Source organism: Lagenorhynchus albirostris, chromosome 3 (genome assembly GCF_949774975.1).
Source record: "Lagenorhynchus albirostris chromosome 3, mLagAlb1.1, whole genome shotgun sequence".
NCBI lineage: Eukaryota > Metazoa > Chordata > Mammalia > Artiodactyla > Delphinidae > Lagenorhynchus > Lagenorhynchus albirostris.
The window spans coordinates 21,090,387-21,098,317 of NC_083097.1; positions in this window are offsets into that span (position 1 = coordinate 21,090,387).

The following is a 7,931-nucleotide window of genomic DNA, read 5'->3' on the forward strand; positions in this document are numbered from 1 at the left end:
GGGTCGATGAAGAACAATTTGCTTTCCTCCTGCCTGCAACTATGTTTTTTTTGTATTGTGTATAGATGTGAAAATATAAAAAGCTTATTTTATCCTTCTATTAAGGAAGTAAACCTCTCTTTCCATCATCTTCTGAGCATTTAATACGTATTATATAATAGAAGTAAATTGAATGGTGGATTGCAGAGATGATTTATTTTAGTAGAGAAATACATTTAGAAATACAAATATATCTCAATTAGTAATCTCTGACTAGAATTGGGTGAAATATTACAGTTGTTCCTTGCAATTATTGAACTGTCAGAAATACCAAATGCACACATGCACACACACATGCATACACCACTCATATTTCACTTCAGAACTTACAGATATTTAAAGACCTACTTTTATATATTAAGCATGGCTGAAATATAGAAAATTAGTATCCTACCCCTGGAAGTTGTCTTAGAAGTTTCCAACTATTTAGAGTTTACAAAAATTTCTATAAACCATAACATCTATAGAATTGTGTTTTGGGATTATGGAGGTGGAAAAATTACAGGCTTAATACTTCCAAATCATAACATTAACAAAGGATAATAATTAATCTGTATGGTGGTAAAACAGATATGCTGAGTTCAGAGTACCCAGGTAGGGAAAAGTGGATGACTCGGACAAGAACCTCAAAAACTAGGTTAATTGATGGCCTGAAAATATACAGCTGTACCACTTAGGAATTGATTTCATCTATTCAGGCTCATAGTATAAGCCTCTGTGAGGAAATGGAAGTACTCTCAGTAAATAGAACAAATATCTAGAAATTCTAAAATTCTTAGTTTGAATATTTAGCAGCAAAGTAAAATTTCATAGCTTTTAATTCCTCGAGATTTTAATAAGATCAGGCAATCAAGAAAAACCTAGCATAAAAGAGAAAAGCCAACATGAAAAACAATAACAATAAACTGACCAAAGAGTAAGCAATAGAAAAATATTTTAAAACTTAAAGATTAAAAAATTATAAAAACTTGAATGAAGATACTCAGAGTGTCAAGAAAATATTATATTCATAAATTATGTAACATAAATATACATTGCAAAAATAGGATATAATTGTTCTACCTCAAAATAAAATTGAATGGAGAATTAGGATATAGAGCAGGCTCTACTAAAAGGTTAAAAAAATGGTAAAAGGAAGAAATGGAGAATATAGAAGAGATATATAAGGAAATTTAAGAGATCCAACATCACAAGGGAAATATGAGATGGAATAATTGGCTACATAACGAACCAAAAACAGAAGGGAATTAATCAGAGAGAATAACATCATGAGACTTCAGACTGAGAAATACTCAGACAGTGTCTAAAATGATGCAAGTTTAGACAAATCACCAATTTTATAATTCCAGAGAAAAATAAAACATAAAAAAGAACAAAAAGTAATGTACAACACAAAAAAGCCTGCATAGCATCATATTTTGCATTATCAATTACAAATGGTAGAAAATAGTGATATATTGCTTTTAAAGATTTGAATGCAATTATTTTAAAAGTATATTATACACATTCAAACAATAAATCAATCTAGATTTCAAAAGGCGTTTTTAGGCAAGTAAGCACACAGCAAAGTTATCTCACGTGAACCCATTTTCAGGAACTTACTTGAGATTTTAATTCAGAGGCACATGGGAGTAATCTAAGAGACAGGAGATTGTGATATCCAGCTAATGGTACTTTAAAATCAGCGAAACAAGAAGAGGATCAACAGAAAGACAGCTGGGTAGGAAACTATTAAAGAACTAGTTGCTTTTGAAACAGGATAGAGTGTTCCAGGATAGAGGTCTTTAGGGAAAAAAAAAAAAAGAAAATCCCCAGTCAACAGGGAAGACATTTTGATTGATAGCATGCAAAAATTTGAGGATGTTATAAAAGAAAAAATTAAAACAGAAGAGTTAAAAAAAATTTAAAACACCTCTAGGAAAAAGTAAGAACAAACCACCACCACCACAAGCCAATAATATTAAATAAAGCTTCCCAGTATGAAGTAAATGAAATATGGCTAGCAGGATGATAGCAAATGATAGAGACATATATTAAAGATTGTTCTTATTTGCTTGCTTAAAGGATATGGCATTAGATCCATGAAAATAATATAATCATAACTCACATTTGTTTCAGAGTAAGCTATATTTATATAGTAGTTGCAATGTAAATGTTGTTTTAAATTTTATGACAAAAGTACTGAAAAACTTCATCATGGATTCATGATACAAATGAATGTTAAAGGAAGTAGCAGTCTAAATATATATGTCCTTTGCCACAATTAGGGTAGGGAAATGGGATGAGAAAACCAGAAGTTGGTACATAAGACATATATTTTAAAATGTGGGGAGTTCCTAGACCTGTGAAAAATGCAATTGAACAACAACAAAAAATAATAAATATATAATTTAAATTTACAAGTGAAGTTAATACAAGGTCAAGACTTTTATGAGCTACAAAAATTATAAGATATTAGGTGCCAGGTGATAGAATAGTAAATATAGTTTCTAATTTTAACAAATCAACAACAGTATCAAAAAATAATATTAGTTATAATTATGCAGATATCCACAAGAAGAATTACAACAAAAGTAATTAAAAGAGCACGTCTATGAGAGTAGGACTGAAGGAAAAAGAGAAAAGGCAGAAGAACATTGCTTTTATTTGGAAGTTAATCTGCACTATTTGCTATGTTTTATTTACATGCATTGCTCTGCAACATTAAAAAATAGGAATAATAACACAAATAAGAAAAGAAGACCACTAGATTTTTTGGCCAGTCCTTGGGAAATACTGTCTTGATGAGAGCAGCTGCATCTATTTGTCTATATTATGTAAAATGCTATTTTTCCCTGACTTTATATACTTAACCCTTGATATAATCAAAGTTGCATTATATTCCATGAAAGGAATTCCAGTTCAGTGTGCTTTAATATTTATTCTATAACTTTGACTCTGCCATACCTTTCAAGAGCCATCTTATGGGAACTTGTAATAGTTGACACCATTACAAATATGTTTACTTCAAAATCTGAAAAAATTTATTGTAGCCTTTTGAAATTATATGTTCATTTATATACTGATCTTCTTTGTTGTCTTTCACTTAATTCATAGTTTAAAAGTAAAAAAGTAATTCCAGTCTTTTTTGTGTGTGTATGTGGGTAGATCATCCTGAAATTATGAGAAAAATGCCTTTAAAACACAGATATTAGAAGCATTATGTCTAAGAAGAAATATATTATGGAATCCAGTAATATTTAAACAGGTGCTTTGTTTTCTTTTAAGGAAGGAAACGATTATCAAATGTGATGCATAAGTAAATATTAATGAAACAAATGGGATTGTTTAGGGAACTAAATATTAGTCTTGAAAAGAAAGAAGCATATTGGAGGGCTTAACTTAAAGTCATAGTCAGAAAATGGTACATCCTGGCTGAATTGAAAAATCATCTTACTTAAGCCTTCTTGGTGTGAATTAGAAGTTGCCTAGACAATACAGTTTTGTTGTTGCTATTTAATATTAACTATTGTTCTATTCTTAAAAATTTTGCAATAAGGAGCTTTCCACCGCTCTTCTCCATAATAGTCTTTCTTTGCTCCATCCTCCCAAATATACATTAAGTTTTGAACTAATCTGCAAAGATTCTGACAGTTGCTTTATCATGTAAAATCAAATCCCTCCACCTCACCTACAGTATTCTCTAAATCTGACCATACTGTACCTTTTAAAGATATCCTCATTAACCACATTATAATCTTATTGATCATTTCATCTCCCGCTACACCAATAGAATACTTCTAAAAAGTGAAAGAATTAGACAGTTGGACTAGAATGTTGGTGAAGAATCAAATGTTCTGATTCAACAATACTTAAATAAAATTATAGTGGGGAGAAATTGCGTAGCCAGGGGTGTTATTAGGGCTTATATAATATATATGTATATGATAAATTTTATATTTCCTCTTACTTGAAAATAATTATGCACATACACAAGGAAGTAATGTTAAGTCTGTCAGCAGTAATCATGATGCATCTGAATCTAAGTCAAGTTCTTTACAGATATTTACATTGTATTTATTTGCCACAAAGAATGCCAAATAGGAATGAATATATATCCTATTATTGAGGAACCTGTCACATTTAAGCTGTGTGGTCTTTTCCCCAAAACGTGTAACCCCAAGGAAAACATCAGAAAAAAATAATTGAGGGATATTCTAAAACATACCTGACCAGTACTCCTCAAAACTGGCAACATCATTAAAAACAAGGAAATTCTGAGAAACTGTCATAGCCAAAAAGAATCTGAGACAAGACCACTAAATGTCATGTGGTATTCTTGATGGGATCCTGGAATAGAAAAAGGATATTGGATAAAACTGAGGAAATATGAAAAAAATATGAACTTCAGTTAGTAATACCATATCATTATTGTTCCATTAACTGAGACAAATGTACCACAGCAATGTAAAATGTTAATAATAGGGCAAACTGGGTAAGAAGGATATAGGAATTCTCTCTACTGTCTTTGCTACTCTCTTTAAATCTAAAACTATCCTAAAAATTGAAGGTTATTTAAATATTTTTAAAAGTAATGAAACTAAAAATGCACAGCAAAAAAGCAAGGAAATTCAGGTAGGTGGGGATAATAGATTTTTTCCATCAAAGCTTTTTTATAACTGAGAGATTCCTTATGCAGAGCAAATGGGATTTTGAAACATGCCTCTTGTCCTTCCTGGTCATCTATGACCTATTATAAAAGAAGTATTGGATTGCCATGATAAGAACCAAAGATTTGGGATAGGGAAAATGGGTTAAGTCCCATGTGCCATAGTAAAATCATTCAGATTTATATTCTGACTCTACCATGGTCTAACTGAGCCAAATCTTGGCAAATCACTCAAACACTCCACATGTAGCTTTTCTTATAAATAAAATGAAGATAATATAACACCTATCACATAACTTATTATGGTAATTAAATGAGACATTTGATGCAAAGCAGTAGGATAATGATAAGTATATCGTTAAGTGCCATATAAATGTTACCTACCACTATTTGATGAAAAATATAGAGTATTGATTCTGGTGAAATTGTCTGCCCAGTACATTAAAATGATATAAGGTGTAGATCATTCTGTACCTCAATAATAATACGTCCAGTTAAATACAATTATACATATTTCCTGATGTTCTTCAGAGAACTAGCCTCATCTAAAGTAAGAGATGGCATAAAAGGGGAAAAAAGTTGCATGATCGAATATACAAAATTAAACCAATTACTAATGACCTTCTTAAAGCTTCATATAAGCTAAAAGAAGACATATATAACATTTAACCAGGTTCACCATACATTGCAACCCCAGATTTCAATTTACATAATACTGCAAATGTGAGTGCACAACATGAGCAGCTGTACAGAGCAGTCATGCATTTTCCAAATGTATTTGACTCTTTTTCTATAAGACAACTAAAAATTGTGATCCTCAAAGCAGTCCCAGAAACTTTGAATTAAGGTCTCATCTGATAGCAATATTTGTCAATGTAGACATAAATAAAATCCTAAACTCTCTAAAACAGAGAGACAACCCTTTCCATTTGGTCATGCTTAGCATAATAACACACAAGTTTTCAATATAGTTCCTTTCAAAATTTAAACACCTTTAACTTTAAAGTAAATAATTCAACTTATAGCATAGATATAAAAACTTGTATCACTTACGAAGTTTCTTAGATAGCAAATGTAACCAAACATTGCCATATATCTGTATGTGCCATAAACATGAAATAGAAAGTAACAAAAATAAGAGAGAAACTTGACATACACGTTTGCACACACAAAAAAAAACACCAACAAAGCAAAACAAAGGAAATGATGACTGGATTATTTGAAAGGGCATTTCAGCCTTTGTGTCCGTGGCTCATGAGAGAGTTGTCCTTCTTCTCAGAAGGGATATAGGCTGGTTATTCCAATTCACTCTGGTTATATAAAAGATGTCAAGAATACCTTGAAGTAGTACATTTTTGCTGATATGTATGGTGAATTAGCTCTTAATTTTGTGAGTGTTCTGGCATATATGAGTATACAAGACACATCCACTCAAGACTATGGCTACAATTTCAAATGATTCATAGACTCATTCATAGACTCATGAATGAAACCTATTCATGATTTGTGGTCCTCAGGCTTTAGTCTAGAGATTTAATATAAAGGACATTTTCCCATCCTGCTTAGTTAAAAAAAAGTTCTAAAAAAATGTTTAAAGGTGTGACATGCATACTAATTTGAGAAATGTTATTTCAGTGAATGGATGTGATAGCCATTCTGTAATGCATGCAGAGATATGTGTAAAAACACATGTATTAAAGAAGATGGCTATAAGCATGCTATCCCCCTCAAAAATATTTGATATTGGAAAAAAAACAATAAAGTTATTCAATGGAAAAAAATTAAAAAGAGAATTATAATTTTCAACAAGAATCCAGATTTTAAAAAAATACAGTTTTCATTGAGGTATTCAAATACCTATGACAGAAGAATAAACAGATTGGTGTAGAAGAACAGAGCCAGTATAACGGGTTATTTTGATATAGTTTTATTTTAAATAAGTATTTGTTTTAAATATATTTTATGATTTTTAATAAAAGTGAGCTGGGGCAGAATAAATAATGATTTTACATTTAAAGAAACAAAACATCAAAATCATGCAAAATTAAATATTAGGGAAAAAGTCATTTTAATAAAAGAAATGTAAACTTATTTGGTGTTAGAATGGAATATATAAATTGTCTAGGTGAGTCATTTTGTTTTACAGATGAAGAAAAAGGAAATGGAAAAAATGTGTCTTAAAGTCAAAAGCTAAGTATAGCATATATTATGGTTACTTTACTTTTACCATTTAGTTTAAAATGCTGTGCCTTTCAGAATATTTTTTAAATTGCCATAACAAAGAATATAGCTATATTACTGCATAGTTTATATTATTAAACAAATGATAAATACAGTTAGAACAGTTTGATATACTCATAAATATGTTTATTGTGTACCACGAATCAGAAACTTTCTAACTATTAAGAATATATTGTTTTAGTGCTTGCAGTGTAGTGGTGGGACCATAAAAATAAAATTGGTTATTGAAAGCAGTGTAATAAGTGGTATGACATGCATTTGTAAGATATCATTGAAATCTACAGGAGGACCAGCTACCCTGGACTGGCACCGTCCAAGTAAAAACTCTTGGAAATCAATGTCTAAATTAAATGTACACTGATATTTTTATATGCCACCAATTCAATAAGTCCCCTACATCCTGTCTCTTTCTCTTTTACTGCAATCACACCCATTCTTAGTGGTTATTATAGCATAGCCTTCAAATAGAGGAAATGGTAATAATACATTTGCACATTTTCTATATAGCTGTTTTTGTTTTTTACCAATATACAATTACTTTTAATATGATTTTAAATACTCCTTGTGTACAAACACATTGCATAGAACTTCACCATACAGCTGCAATATAAGAACACTGAGACTAAACAAAAAAAAAAGTCTGTATACACACACACACACACATATCTATACTTTCTGAGTTTTGTTGCAATAGCCAATAATTCAGTTAGTTTCCATTAATAAGCTTGAAAGTATGTGAATTTTGAGAAGTGCTATACTATTGTCTTACCTTTTTGATAGGGCACCGCCAAGATAGTAAAAGTCAGATATTGGATTTTAGATAGCTGAGAAATTAGATTGTAAGTAATATTTATTGGCAGCAAAATATTTTATGACCATTGTCTTGTTTGTAATTTGGTGTCTGGGTCTTCTATGATTTACCATACTTGTATTTATTCCTGAGTGTTTGATTGCAAGCACTAAGACCCTGTGTAAAGCAGTTCAGAGAATTCTAGTATTACGG